At 47.2% G+C, this 13707-nt stretch overlaps 1 long non-coding RNA gene across 1 annotated transcript in view; it reads left to right on the forward strand.

Moving 5' to 3' along the window:
- The window catches only part of LOC140387248 (uncharacterized), a 58775-nt gene extending 49619 nt beyond the window's left edge, over positions 1-9156 (forward strand). The window contains exon 3 of the long non-coding RNA XR_011933805.1: positions 8751-9156. This is a non-coding gene — a long non-coding RNA (uncharacterized lncRNA). The remainder of the gene's footprint in view (positions 1-8750) is intronic.
- The last annotated feature ends 4551 nt before the right edge of the window (positions 9157-13707 follow it).

Here is a 13707-nt window from a genome sequence, read left to right on the forward strand (position 1 = left end):
CTTTCCTGAGCCAGCCCCGCCCCCTCTGGCACAGTTCCTGTTGCGGCCTTATCCCAATTCCCTCATCCCCGGGCCTCCCCTCCCTCCAGCACCGGCACCCACATTCCCTCACAGTTTCCCCATCAGATCTCTTCCCCCATCCCCATCCATTGCCCCACCCGTGGAACATTCCTTACGCATAGTTAAAACCCTGTATACAACCGACATTCCCCCCCCACAACCACAGACCCTCAGTTTGAGTCCAACTTTTCAGTTTGTATAAAGGTCCAAGCCTCTTCAGTCGTTTCAAAGTAGTGGTGTCGATCCTGAAATGTGACCCACAGTCGCGCTGGCTGCAGCATTCCGAATCTCACCCTCTTCCTATGTAGCACCGCCTTGGCCCGATTAAAACCAGCTCTCTTCTTCGCCACCTCCGTACTCCAGTCCTGATAGATTCGGATCACCGCATTCTCCCACCTGCTGCTCCGCTCCTTCTTGGCCCATCTCACGACACGCTCTCTGTCCACGAAACGATGAAACCTCACCACTACCGCCCTTGGCGGCTTGTTGGCCTTGGGTCTCCTCGCCAGGACCCGATGAGCCCCATCTAGCTCCAGGGGACTCGGAGAGGCTTCCGCACCCATCAGCGAATTGAGCATCGTGCTCACATATGCTCCAGCATCGGCCCCCTCCACCCCTTCAGGGAGACCCAGAATCCGAAGATTCTTCCTCCTCGACCTGTTCTCCAGGTCTTCGAATCTTTCCGCCCACCTCTTGTGCAGCGCCTCGTGCGCCTCCATCTTCACCGCCAGGCCCAAAATCTCGTCCTTGTTCTCTGCGGCTTTTTCCCGCACCTCTCGGATCTCTACCCCGTGGGCCTTCTGGGTCTCCTTTAGCCCCTCTATCGCCGTCAGCAGTGGCGCCAGCACCTCTTTCTTAAGCTCCTCCACGCAGCGCCTGAGAAACTCCTGCTGCTCCGGCCCCCATGCCGCTCGATCGCCGCCCTCCGCCATCTTGTTTTTTCTCCCTCGCTACTTTCGCTGCTCCAAAACTGTTTTTTTTGACCGCTCCACTTCTGGTCCACTCCATATACTATGGAAGGGGGACCTTGCTCTCACCTTCCCACACGGGAAGTCGTCGAAAAATTGCCGTTGGGGCACCTCTGGAGAGCCCAAAAGTCCGTTCTAGCGGGAGCCGCCGAAATGTGCGGCTTAGCTCCGGAAGTCCTTAAACTTACTTCTATTGATCACCCTGCCCTAACTCCTTCTTATGTGTCTCAGTGTTAAATTTTGTTTGTAATGCTCCTTGGGACATTCCCCTATCTTAAAGGTGGCATATAATCCATCGAATCCCTACAGTGCAGAATTAGGTCATTTGGCCCAACGAGTTTGCACCGACCCTCAGAAAGAGCACCATACCTAGGCACACTTATTTCCATAACCCCACCAAACCTGCACATCGTTGGACACTAAGGGACAATTTAGCATGGCCAATCCACCTAACCTGCACATCTTTAGACTGTGGGAGAAAACTGGAGCACCCGGAAGAAAGCCACGCAGACATGGGGAGAATATACAAACTCCACACAGCCACCCAAGGCCAGAATTGAACCCGGACCCTCGCACTGTGAGGCAGCAGTGTTAACCACGTTGCCACCGAGCTGCCCAAGTGCAAGTTGAGCATCACAGTTGAGCCTGCCCTGTTGCCACCTGACATTCACACATAAGCCCACATCGGGATAATATCAGGTGTTTATTGATCTTCCCTCTCCCTGCTGCAGCCAATTCCAGTGCCTCTATTGCTATTCAGATCAGCTAACTCAACACAGAGCAGGGATGAATCTTGGGCCATATGATCAATGCACGTTTGCCATCTTAGTTACCATCTGGAATCACTTTTGATTTTTTGTGTCTGCTATTTAAGTCACACTTTTCCACAATGACCTTAGGGACCCAATTTTGCCTCTATTGTGCACAACCTTAACAAAAAGAAGAAAGTCAGAATAAATAATTAAGTAATTTAGCCACAGAACTACTACAACATTTTGCATTCATATGGCACCTTCAACATCCCAAGGCATTTCATAGTGGTGTCATCAAAAAAAATGGAACACTGCGTCACATTAGGCCTTCTTCAGACAGATTATCAGACGTTTTGCCAAAGTGGTAAGTTTTAAGGGATGTCCAACAGGAGGACAGAGAGGTAGAGGGTTGAAGAGGTTTATGGGAGGGAATTCCTGGACTTAGGGACCAGGCAGCTAAGGGTCGAGTGAGTAAAATCGGCAATGAGCAAGAGGCCAGAATTGGAGGAGCTCAGATATGTCGGAAGGATCTGAAGGTGGAGGAGATTACAGAGGTAGAGAGGGGTAAGGCCATGGAGGGCTTTTAAAATAAGGGTGAGAATTTTAAAGCTGAGACACTGCTCAACGGGATCTCTGTATGAGCGTGAACAACATAATCCCAGATTCCCAAATTTAAGGACAGGGTCTTCTCGGACCCGCAGAGGTGAGTTTAAAGGGAGGGCTGGGAGCAGACTTGTAGATTAGGATGGATAGGCGAGTCTGTGTGTTCCCTGCCTCTGGGGAGGAACTTGACAGAGACAGGTGAACAATGGAAGTGTCTACCTGCCTGACAATGGATCTTGCCAGAGTCCGAGCACCCTCCCACTGAGTGCCAAGCCTGGCAGCTCTGTGAAAGCAGCCTCTCAGTGGCAGACTGGGCGGCCATGGGAGCCAGAGGCCTCATTGTCCAGTGATAAGGCCAAAAGTATAAAAGGTTGCATCCACGGTCCAAATGAATACACCAAATGGGTTTCCCCTCCACTTCAATAAGCCTACTGACTTCAGCTTTCGGCATTCATCAATCTGTTGTGTGCCTCCAAGTTCAGGCACCCTCATGCTCCCTGAGATGCCTGAGTGGTGTCCACCTAGAATCGTAGAATCTCTACAGTGCAGAAGGAGGCCATTCGGACCATGGAGTCTGCACCGACCCTCTGAAAGAGCTCCCTACCTAGGCCCATTCCCCCACCCTATCTCCGTAATCCCACCTAACCTTCATATCCCTGGACACTCGGGGGCAATTTAGCATGGCCAATCCACATCTTGGGACTGTGGGAGGAAACTGGAGCACCCGGAGGAAAGCCACGCAGACACGGGGAGAATGTGCAAACTCCACACAGACAGTCACTCAAGGTCGGGATTGAACCTCTGAGAGGCAGCAATGCTAACCATTGTGCCACCGTGCCGAGCTCTCCTGGTTGGGCTGCTGGTCTTTCAAGGCTGCTGATCCTCTGATTGGCCTACTGTCTCAGGAGCCTGTCTTTCATCCTTAATTGGACAGAACTCACATTTCCATGATGGAACATTATTTTCAATGATGATGAGATGCCACCCAAAGTGAGCAGTAGGGTCATAAAAATAGACAGTTCAGCTACGATCTCCATTTTAAGCTAAATTATCTTGCACCAGGCTGGCTGATGGTGCAATTGGACTTTATGCTTTAGTGACAAAGAGGAAAATTGGGCTGGGTTCTGAATTGGTGAAATGTGTGTGTGAGCATGAAAATGTGTGTGTACGTGTAAGTGTGTGTGTGTGTGCATGGAAGTGTGTGTGTGAGTGTGGGTGTGTGTGAAAGAGCATGGAAATGTGTGTGTGTGTATATGTGTGCGAGTATGGAAGCCTGTATGTGTGAGCATGGGCTTGTGTGTGTGTGAAAGTGTGTGTGTGAGCATGGAAGTGTGGTTTGCGTGCGTGTGTGAGAGCACATAGAAATGTGCGTGTGTGAGAGTGTGGAAATGTATGCGAGGGTGTGGTAGCTTGTGAGTGTGAGTATGGAAATGTGTGTGTGAGTGTGGAATTGTGCATGCCTGCTTGTGTATGTATGTGTGGGAGTGAGAGAGTGGGGAATATGTATGTGTGTGAGGATGTAGAAGTGTGTGTGCAGGTATGCGAGGGCGGAAGTGTGTGTGTGTGTGTGTGTGAGCGTGGAAATGTGTGTGTGAGAGAGCATGCACGTGGGTGTGTCAGCGTGAACCTTTGTGTGTATGCGTGAACTTAGAAGTGTGTGAGTCTGTGAATGTGTGTGTATGAGTCTAACTATTTGAGTGGGTGTCTGTGCATGAGCATACAAATGTGTCAGTCTATGAGTGTGAGAGAGTGTAAATTGCGAGACATGGGATCTTCAATAATTGATGCTTTCCAGAATTAGTCTAGAATTCTTATGGAATTGGTAGACATTGCATGAGGCCATCCCAGGAGAGAAACCATTTCCTTTCTCACTCTGGAAAAAACGCATAAACAGTCCTTTGAAATGTTGAGCTCTCTTGGTTTAGATTCCCATGTTGACATTCCTAATCAATAGGATGGCACCCGGTGTACCCTTTTATCTTTAGAGCGTCTAATAAGAGCTAGCAAATGGCTCACAGCATGAGATTGACCTTGAACTAAAGTGATGTTCAGGGGGAAAGTGACTAAGCTGACATCTTGGACACCTGTCCTCTATTCATTAATGAAAATGGTTCAAAGGGTAGACTACCAGCCTCTAGAAATTAAGTATATTAACGAGTGCTGGGAAAGAGGGGGCAGGCTTCATTCTTCAGACGGGAAATGGGCTTGGGAAGATGGAGGGAGACTGGTGTATGAGTTTTCAAACACTTTGGCTAGAGAGCAGAATGTTGCCAACGCAAGCTACTGAGCCAACCGTCTGTTCATCCTCTGGGATCAATGAACTCGTCTCTCATATATTTTTGCTGGTCGATGCACCATATCCAAATTGCTGCTTCACAAATAAATTATCTTAAAATCACTTATGAATTTTCGATCTCCTATCTTGAGCAATGTTATTTTTAAATTTAGAGTGCACAATTATTTTTTTTCAATGAAGGGGCAATTTAGCGTGGCCAATCCACCTACCCTGCACATCTTTATTTTTGGGTTGTGGGAGTGTGACCCACGCAGGCACGGGGAGAATGTGCCAGCTCCACAGGGACAGTGACCTGGGGCCGGGATCAAACCTGGGTCCTCCACACACTTACACCAGAATACAATGCTACACCGATGATTAATTCGCTTATGTGGTCTTAGCTTTCTTTTTTTAAACTCATTTACGGGATGTGGGCGTCTAGGCCAGCATTTGTTGTCCAACCTCATTGCCCTACGGAAGGTGGTGATGAGTTGCCTTCTTGAACCGCTGCAGTCCTTAAGGTGTAGGTACACCCACTATGCTGTCAGGGAGGGAGTTCGGGGATCTTGCCCCAGTGACAGTGAAGGAGCGGTGATATATTTCCAAGTTGGGTTGGTGAATGACTTGGAGGGGAACCTCCAGGTGGTGGGGCTCCCAGATACCTGCTGCTCTTGTCCTTCTAGATGGTAATGGTTTATGGGTTTGTAGGGTGTTGTCTAAGGAACCTTGGTGACTTACTGCAAAGCATCTTGTAGATGGTACACAAGGCTGCCACAGTTCGTCGGTGGTGGTGGATTTGCAAGTTTGTGGAAGGAGGAGCAATCAAGCGGGCTGCTTTGTCCTGGATGGTGTCGAGCTTCTTGAATGTTGTTGGAACTGCACTCATCCAGGCAAGTGGAGAGTGATCCATTACACTCCTGACTTGTGCCTTATAGGTGGTGGACAGGCTTTGGGGGGTCAGGAGGTGAGTTACTCGCTGTAGGATTACTAACCTTTGACCTGCCCTGGTAGGTACAGTATTAATGTGGCTAGTCCAGTTCAGTTTCTGATCAATGGTAACCTCCAGGATGTTGATTGTGGGGAATTCAGCGATGGTAATGCCATTGAATGTCATGGGGCGATGGTTAGATCCTCCCTTGTAGAAGATGGTCATTGCCTGGCACTTGTCTGGCATGAATGTAACTTGCCACTTATCAGCCCAAGCCTGGATATTGTCCAGGTCTTGCTGCATTTGGACATGGACTGCTTCATTATCTGAGGAGTCTCGAATAGTGCTGGAGTTGGTTAGGCCTAGAACACTAACCTGAGGAACTCCTGCAGTGATGCCCTGGAACTGAGATGATTGACCTCCAACCATCACAACCATCTTCCTTTGTGCCAGGTAGGACTTCAACCAGCGGAGAGTTTTCCCCCGATTCCCATTGACGCCAGTTTAGCTAGGGCTCCTTGATGTCATATTCGGTCAAATGTGCCTTGATGTCAACCTCTCACCTCACCTCTGGCATTGAGCTCTTTTGTCCAAGGCTGTAATGAGGTCAGGAGCTGAGTGACCCTGGCGGAACCCAAACTGAGTGTCCGGAAGCAGGTTATTGCTGAGTAAGTGCCGTTTGAGCACTGTTGATGACTCCTTCCATCAGTTTGCTGATGATGGAGAGTAGAATGATAGGGCAGTAATTGGCTGGGTTGGATTTGTCCGCTTTCTTGTGTACAGGACGCACCTGGGCAATTCTTCGCATTGCCGGGTAGATGCCATGTTGTAGCTGTACCAGAATAGCTTGGCTAGTGTGTGGAAAGTTCTGGTGCACAAGTCTTCAGTACTATTGTTCGAATATTACCAGGACCCATAGCATTTGCAGTGTCCAGTATTGGCTGAAGACGGAAATCTGTGATTCTGGAGACCTCTGGAGGAGACCGAGATGGACCATCCACTCGGCACTTCTGGCTGAAGATTGTTGCGACTGCCTCAGACTTGCCTTTTGCACATATGTGTTGGGCTCCTCCATCATTGAGGAAGGGGATATTTGTGGAGCCTCATCCTCCAGTGAGTTGTTTAATAGTCCACCACCATTCACGGCTGGATGTGGCAGGACTGCAGAGCTTAGATCTGATGCATTGGTTGTGGAATCGCTTAGCTCTGTCTATTACTTGCTGCTTGTGTTTTTGGCACACGAGTCCTGTGTTGTAGCTTCATCAGGTTGACACCTCATTTTTCGGTATGCCTGGTGTTGTTCTGGGGTTGGTTTAGCACAGTGGGTTAAACAGCTGGCTTGTAATGCAGAACAATGCCAGCAGTGCGGGTTCAATTCCCATACTGGCCTCCCTGAACAGGCGCCGGAATGAGGCGATTAGGGGCTTTTCACAGTAACTTCGTTGAAGCCTACTTGTGACAATAAGCGATTATTATTATTATTATTCCTGGTATGCTCTCCTGCACGTTTCATTGAACCAGGATTGATCCCTTGGCTTGGTGGTGATGGTAGAGTGGGGGATATGCAAGGCCATGAGGTTGCAGATTGTGGTTGAATATAATTCTGCTGATGGCCCACAGCACCTCATGGATTCTAGATCTGTTCGAAGTTTATCCCATGTAGCAAGATGGTAGTGCCACACAACACGATGGAGGGTATCCTCAATGTGAAGAGGGGACTTTGTCTCCACACGGACTGTGCGGTGGTCACTTCTACCGATACTGTCATGGACAGATGCACCTGCAGCAGGCAGATTGGTGAGGATGGGGTCAAGTATGTTTTTCCCTCTTGTTTGTTCCCTCACCAGCTGCTGCAGTCCCAGTCTAGCAGTTATGTCCTTCAGGACCCGACCAGCTCAGCCTGTGGTGGCACGACCGAGCCACTCTGGGTGATGGACATTGAAGTCCCCCACCCAGAACATATTCTGTGCCCTTGCCACCCTCAGTGCTTCCTCCAAGTGGAGGGGTACTGATTCATCAGCTGATGGTGGCCGGTACATGGTAATCAGCAGGAGGTTGCCTTGTCCATGTTTAACCTGAAGGTATGAGACTTCATGCGGTCCAGAGTCGATGTTGAGGACACCCAGGGCAACTCCCTCCCGACTGTATACCACTGTGCCGCCACCTCTGCTGGGTCTGTCCTGCCGGTGAGACAGGGTATACCCAGGAATGGCGATAGTGGTGTCTGGGATATTATCTGTAAGGTATGATTCTATGAGTATGACTATGTCACACTGTTGCTTAACTAGTCTGTGAGACAGCTCTCCCAACGTTGGCACAAGTTCCCAGATGTTAGTAAGGAGGATTTTGCAGGGTTGACAGGGCTGGGTTTGCCGTTGTTGTTTCCGGTGCCTGGTTCGATGCTGGGTGGTCCGTCCGGTTTCATTTCTTTTTTGCGTTTTTATAGCGGATGAATACAACTGCTTGGCTTGCTAGGCCATTTAAGAGTCAACCAGATTGCTGTGGGGCTGGAGTCACTTGTAGGCCAGATCAGGTAACGATGGCAAATTTCCTTCCCTAAAGGGCATTAGTTAACCAGATGGTTTTTTACGACAATCGATTCATGGTCATCATTAGACTTTTAATTCCAGATGTTTTATTGAGTTTAAATTCTATCACCAGCCATGGTGGGATTCAAACCCGTGTGCCCAGATCATTATCCTGGGCCTGGATTACTAGACCAGTGACAATACCACTACGCCACTGTCCTCTTCCTGAGACATTCCATTTTTCTTTTTTATGTTTACCTTTTGTTTTTCTCCTCCGGGTCACGCTATCCTCTGTAATCCCTGCCCAGTTAACACTTTATTTTTATTCTACTTTCTCAGTAATCTAGAATTCTCAAACCCCAAATGTTACAAACTGTTGTCTCCCATACATTTGAATCATAGTGTTACCAACCCCCAGGGTTGCCCTGGAGTCTCCAGGGCACTGCTCTGTGCAACCCTGCAGAAAGATCATTGCGACACTTAAAAAGATGATGTCGTCTTCTTTGAACATGTCTCTTTACCAGATATAAAAATAATAAAAATGGGGGGGGTGCGGGGGGGGGGGGGGGGGGGATGCAGAATGCTGGCTGGCTGGCAGTAAAACATCATCCAATTTTTGTTTTCCAATTGGTGTAGGAAGGCCGTGCGTCACAAGGATGGGAATAATGGCTGGAATGTGAGACAAGTCATTTGATGAAACCTCCAGGAGCATTTAATCACAATCGGCAACCCTAAAACACCATGAAGTCATTGGTAAAGCAAGGTCATCCACATAAGAAATTCAAACAAAGCCAGTTTGGAGGAAGAAGCTAAAAAGATTGGAAGCTTAAATATTAAGATTACTGAGTGAAAGAACGCCTTTAAGTATGAATTAAAATGTACTTGTACAGCTGTAACAGTCTATTTCCCAAAACATAAAGATACGCCTGAAGGGTTGAAAATGTTTGGCAGAAATCCAGTCTCAACGTTTCAAAACAGTTGTAACAGAGCTAAAAAGAAAAAGAAAATGAAATTAAAGGCATGCTTTCCTGTAACTTTCAAATGTGGTTAAGTAGCAAATATCAGAACTTGCAATGAAAGCAAAATACTGCAGATGCTGTCAATCTGAAATAAGATTAGAAAAAGCTGGAAAATCTCAGTCCGTCTGGCAATATCTGTGGAGAGAGAAACAGAGTTAATATTTCAAGTCCTTTCGACTCTTCATTAGAGCTAAAAAGAAGGAGAAATGTGATGGGTTTTACACTTTTTAAGAGAGGGGGTGGTGGAGCGGGTGGAGCAAAATAGAAGGTCAGGGATTGGTGGGAACTCAGGAGAGATTTGAGAAAAATGTCATGGACATGAGGCAATGAGTTAATGACAGTGTTAAAGTCTAAATAAGGTGTTGATAATGGCATCAAGGTAAGAAAGCAGAATGTCTTAATCGCAGAACAAGGGTCAGTGCTCTGTAAAAGTAAACCTGAAGAACAAGGGACAGATGTGGCTGGGGGAAAATTTGAATTAAAATTCAGGGTCAAGCAAGAGGAGAATTCATGGTCTGAAGTTATTGAACTCAATGTTAACTCCAGAAAACTGTAAAGTGCCAAATCGGAAGATGAGATGCTGCTCCCCCAGTTTTCTTTGGGCTTCACTGGAACATTGCAGCAGGCCAAGGACGGACACCTGGGCATGAGCGCAAGAGGGTGAGTCAAAATGACAAGCAATAGGAAGGTTGGGGTCGCGCTTGTGGACTGAGCAATGGTGTTCTGCAAAGCAGTCACCCAGTCTGGGTTTAGTCTCCCCAATGTAGGGGAGACCACAATGGGTGCAGTTAAATCAAATTGAAGGAAGTGCAAGTGAAACGCTGCTTAACCTGAAAGGAGCGTTTGGTGCCTTGAATGCTGATGAGGGAGGGGGTAAAGGGACAGGTGTCTCACATTCTGCCATTGCAAAGGAAGGTGCTGTGGGATGGGGATGAGGAGTAGTTGGGGGTGAGGGAGGAGTGGACCAGGGTGTCAGAGAGAGAATAATTCCAACGGAATGCTAATGGGGAGTGAGGGGAAGATACATTTTGTGGCAGCATCATGCTGGAGCTGGCAAAAATGACAGAGGATGATACTTTGAATGCGGTGGTTGATGCGGTGATGGTGATGGGAGGACAAGAGGACCTCACATGGTTCTGCAAAAGAGGGGAAGGGGTGAATGCAGATGTGCAAGATATGGGTCAGACATGGCTGAGGGCACTGGCATCCACAGTGTGGGGGGAAACTTTGGTTCAGGAAAAAGGTAGATGGACCATGTGAAGGTGTGGGAGGGGTGGAAATTGGAAGTAAAGTTGAGCAATTTTTCCAAGTCCAGACGAGAGTATGAAGCGGCACCAATACAGTCATTGATGTAACAGCGAAAGGGTTGTGGGAGGGGGTCTGAATAGGACAACTAACCTTTATGGCACAAAGGCACAATTTTAGCTTGCCCAATCCATCTAACCTGCACATCTCCCAAACCATCTAACTTGCACATCTTTAGACACTAAGGAGCAATTTAGCATGGGCAATCCACTTAACCTATACATCTTTGAACTGTGGGAGGAAACCGGAGCACCCGGAGGAAACTCACATTGACATGGGGAGAATGCGCAAACTCCACACAGACAGTCACCCAAGCCCAGAATAGAACCTGGGTCCCTGGTGCTGTGATGCAGCAGTGCTGTGCACTGTGCCGATATACTGCCCCACATCTAAACTGATTGCAAAACAAATGTCTCGGATGTAAAAGCACCATTTAAAGCCATTAAGTCTGGGCATAATTGTTTCTGGAATTGATAATATAAATTGCTATGAGTTACTATTACAAGCATTCAAAGGGAAATTTACCTGGTGTTTAAGTGGTTAGCACATTCTCATATAAAAAATAGAAAAACAGTGGTTTCTATGCATCAAAAAGTTTGTTTTTGGAAGAAATAAATTAAACACCAATAAAACATGTCAGCCCAACAGCACAGCTATTTGAATGTGGGATAATTTTGAAATGCAAATCAAAAAATGCCTGGCTCCATTTGGTGGATTGCTTTCAAGAAAATATAATCTAAACTAAAGAAGAAGGGCGGCATGGTGGGAGTGGTTAGCACTGCTGCCTCACGGCACTGAGGATTGTGATGGATCCCAGCCCTGGGTCACTGTCCATGTGGAGTTTGTACATTCTCCCTGTGTCTGCGTGCGTCTAACCCCCACAACCCCAAAAGATGTGCAGGATTAGGTGGATTGGCTATGCTAAATTGCCCCTTAATTGGAAAAAAAATAATTGGGTACTCTAAATTTATTTTTTAAAAGAACAAAACAAACAAAATGTGTTTATAACTGGAGCCAAAGTGTGAATGTTTGATTTCTGTTTTAAAGGTATAATGAGAACATTTTATTGGACTGTAAAGTTTCTCCAGGGCTCCTGAATGAGATGCAATGGTAATTAATGGGATGCCCCTGTTCGAATAAAAGATAGCAAACGAAAAATCACACCACCAAATCCGAATTGGGATAACTCGCATTGGATTTATTATATCAATCTGGTGTTGACATATGTTCTAGTGAAAGGCAAGTGTAGATGAGATTAGTAAGTTGATAGGTTCCTCTTGGAGATGTCTGTGTCTTTTCCCATGAAGCTCTTAAGAGAACTGAATTTGACGGTCTGGCCTCTAACTAAGAGATTGGGATTGTTGCCCTTTCTAAACCACAGTGTGTCTTAACTCGTATACGGTGGACAAATAACTATGAGACTCAGTTTATAAAACAGAACAATATTTATTCACGCGCACACAATGGTTATGGTTATTCAATCACGCACTCCCAATCATAGGTTACACTATACCTCAATAGATCCAAGATCTTAATTTAACTTGGCAGTGACTGACAATCACTGGGCAGATACAGGCCTGTTATCTGTAGTTCCGGTCTTGTAGTCCTTTGTTAGTTGGTTATCAATCTCGTTCTCTTCAGGCTCCGGTCTTCCTTCTGTTGGTAGTGCGGATAGTCTCCTACGTCGGCCCACTGGAAGTCACTGTTGTTAGTTACTGCTGCTCAAGAGAAAGAATGAATCCGTGCAGTAACTCTTATGCTGTTTGAATCTCGTGACTCTTGGTGGGCGGACTCTGGGTCATTTGTCAATCAATTGATCAGGGCTCAATCAGCCTGATCGATAAAGTCCAATCAGGGGTTGCCACATCATTTTTGGGGTAGGCATACTGGAAGGTGTTGGAAACAAGTAGGCCCTTCCTTGGGGAATTCCTTTGAGGTGGTATGGTGGTTAACATTGCTGCCTCACAATGCCAGGGATGTGGGTTCAATCCTGGCCTTGGATGACTGTGTGGAGTTTGCACATTCTTCCTGTGTCTGCGTGGGTTTCCTCGGGGTGCTCAGGTTTCCTCCCACACTACAAAAATATGCTGGTTAGTTGGGTTGCCCATGCTAAATTGTCCCTTAGTGTTCAAAGATGTGCAGGTTGGGTGGGGTTACGAGTATCGGGCGGGGGAGTGGGCCTAGATAGGGTGTTCTTTCAGACGGTTTGTGCAGACCCGATGGGCCGAATTGCCTCCTTCTGCACTGTAGGGATTCTATGATGCTATGAATTATTGAATGGCGCATCCTTTTGAAGACTGAAAACTCGGCCGATGAAGTTGATTGGCAGGATGCACAGCACAATCCCGATGGACCTGATAAATCTTCAACAAATGCAAAACGAGCATTTGTGGTGAAAGGCAGAGAAATTAGCGGCAAGTGTGAGGATGTGACATGTGGCAGAAGGAGCACAGCACAAATGGAAAGTTTTGCTCTGGAGAACCAAAATGAATTTGAAACTATGGCGAATACTGGGCTATTGGAAGTATCAATGGCTGCATCAGCACAGGGAAAGCATCGGTGATCTTCCATGGTAACAGCGCGAGTGTGGATGACAAAATAGTTTCCACAGTGTGCCATCAGAGGCTTTAAGTCACACTGAATGAGTTCAAATGATTAGTATTTCAAGACCACCTTTGTCATTTGAATCCTCACAAAATAATTTGTATTGCGGACACCTTGGCCAGAATGCAGTAAGCTAGAACTCCCAGTCCAGAGGTGGTTATCCTTAAGAAGCACATTCTGGTGATATCCTTCAGCTTCTAAATGAAAGGATGTTAAACTCAACTCCAGACATGAAACGGCCCTACTACCAGGTTTTTCATTAGATGCAGTAGCTGTATACAGAATTAAGCTTGTCCAAGTTGATCTGCATGCTATGGTTATAGAACCATAGAATCCCTACAGCACAGAAGGAGACCATTCAGCCCCTCGGGTCAGCAACCACCTACAGAAAGAGAACTCTTCCTAGATTCACTCCCTGCCCTATCCCTGTAACCCCACCTGACTCACACATCTTTGGGCACTAAGGGCAATTTAGCATGGTCAATCCACCTAACCTTCACATCTTTGGACTGTGGGAGGAAATTGGAGCACCCGGAGGAAACCCAAGCAGAATGTACAAACTCCACACAGTCACCCGAGACTGGAATTGAACCCACATCCCCGGCGCTGATGCCGCAGTGCTAATCACTGTGCCACCGCGCTGCCCCTAAACAATGTGCCACCAT

Source organism: Scyliorhinus torazame, chromosome 12 (assembly GCF_047496885.1).
Source record: "Scyliorhinus torazame isolate Kashiwa2021f chromosome 12, sScyTor2.1, whole genome shotgun sequence".
NCBI classification, from domain to species: Eukaryota; Metazoa; Chordata; class Chondrichthyes; order Carcharhiniformes; family Scyliorhinidae; genus Scyliorhinus; species Scyliorhinus torazame.